Here is a 2,347-nt window from a genome sequence, read left to right as displayed (position 1 = left end):
CAATCATTTGAAGCACAAGAGCAAGGAGTTCATCATCAACGCACCATTTGTTACTTCTTGGAGAGTGGTGTCTCCTAGATTGGCTAGGTGTCACTTGGGAGCCTCCGACAAGATTGTGGAGTTGAACCAAGGAGTTTGTAAGGGCAAGGAGATCGCCTACTTCGTGAAGATCTACCACTAGTGAGGCAAGTCCTTCGTGGGCTACGGCCATGGTGGGATAGACAAGGTTGCTTCTTCATGGACCCTTCTTGGGTGGAGCCCTCCGTGGACTCGCACAACTGTTACCCTTCGTAGGTTGAAGTCTCCATCAACGTGGATGTACAATAGCACCACCTATCGGAACCATGACAAAAACATCCGTGTCTCCAATTGCGTTTGAATCCTCCAAAACCCTTCCCTTTACATTCTTGCAAGTTGCATGCTTTACTTTCCACTTCTCATATACTCTTTGCATGCTTGCTTGTTATGTATTTGTGAATGTTAACCTTGTGCCTAAACTCAACTTAAACCTAAAGAAGTTAAAACTGCAACTTTGGTACTTAGTGTCTAATCACCCCCCCTCTAGACACCTCTTCTCAAGGTCCTACAAGTGATATCAAAGCCTTGGTCTCCATTGCTTTGGTTTAAACACCATTGGAGGAAGATGGATGAGTCTACTATTGGGAGTCTTAGACATAGAGTGCCTATTCTTGATGGAGAGTGCTTTCATGAGTGGAAAAATGAGATGCTTGTAATTTTCAATCAATATCATTTGAACAAGTACATTGCTAGCCCTTGTGCACCTCATGTTGATCCTATGCATCCTACCCTTGATGAATCAATTGACATGATTAGGAATCTTAGAACTGTTAATCTTATCACTAGAGGCTTGCCTAGAAACTTAATTAGAAACTTGCCTATTCTTGAGTGTGCCTACACTATATGGAAATTCCTCGAGGAACGCTTTCCAAATTATTCCTTGAAAAATCTAGATGAAATTCTCCATAAGTCTATTGCCTTGAGTAAGATGAATACTAGTGATCCTATGTTTGGTGATCGTCTATTTGAACTTACAAACCTTATGCGTGCCAAAGGAGATGTTGGAATTATTGGTGATATTATTTTCGAAGCTATAAAAATTCATAAGCAAGATCACGGTCAAACTCACTCTAACGAATTACCCTCTCTAGGACTTGATCCACCACATGATGATGTTGAACATGGATACTTTGATGAGGATGATGATAGTGACTTTGATCTTGATGATGCAATGAGACATTTTGGTCTTATGGCAAATCTTCAGGGATATATGGCAGGAGGAAAGGAAGTTCTTGACATTGGATGTACCGATCACATGACCGGAGATAAAGATATGTCTCGTGAGCTTGCTGAAAATGATAGTCCTTGAAAGTATGTCACTTTCGGTGACAACTCAAAGGGTAAGGTGGTTGGCCTCGGTAAGGTGGCCATCTCACATGATAGCTCAATTCAGAATGTTATGCTCGTTGAATCTCTTGGCTACAACTTACTTTCAGTATCTAAACTTGCTGATTTCGGTTTCAATGTCCTATTTACTGAAGTAAATTGCCAAGTCTTTTGAAGAGATAATCATAAAATGGTCTTTACCGGTATACGTAGAGGTGATCTTTACATTGTTGATTTCTCTAAAAAGGCTCAACCTAAAACTTGCTTCATTGCTAAATCCTCAAAAGGTTGGTTATGGCATAGACGACTAGGTCACGTTGGCATGAGAAACCTTGACAAGCTTATTAAAGGGAATCACATCCTTGGTGTTAACGATGTCATATTTGATAAGGATAGACTTTGCAGTGCTTGTCAAGCAGGTAAACAGGTTGGAGGAAGGCATCCCGTGAAGAACATCATGACCACAAGGAGGTCGCTTGAGCTACTTCACATGGATCTCTTTGGTCCCAACGCTTACAAAAGTCTCAGTGAAAATTCTTTTGGTCTAGTTATAGTTGATGATTTTTCAAGATTTACGTGGGTGTTCTTTCTCGATGAAAAATCGCAGGTCCAAAAGATCTTCAAAAACTTCGCCAGGAAGGCCCAAAATCAATTTGAAGTGAAGATCAAGAAGGTTCGCAGCGACAACGGAACGGAGTTCAAGAACGCAAATGTGGACACCTTTCTTGACGAAGAAGGGATTTCACACGAGTTCTCGGCTACGTACACACCTCAACAAAATGGAGTTGTTGAGAGGAAGAACCGGATGCTCATCAAAATGGAGAGAACGATGCTTGATGAGTACAAGATGCCGAAGCACTTTTGGGCAGAAGTGGTTGAGACAGCTTTTTATGCAACAAATCGCTTGTATCTTCACAAGGTACTCAGCAAGACGGCATACGAG

The sequence above is a fragment of the Triticum dicoccoides genome, chromosome 4B (genome assembly GCF_002162155.2).
Source record: "Triticum dicoccoides isolate Atlit2015 ecotype Zavitan chromosome 4B, WEW_v2.0, whole genome shotgun sequence".
NCBI lineage: Eukaryota > Viridiplantae > Streptophyta > Magnoliopsida > Poales > Poaceae > Triticum > Triticum dicoccoides.
This window is presented reverse-complemented; position numbering follows the sequence as displayed.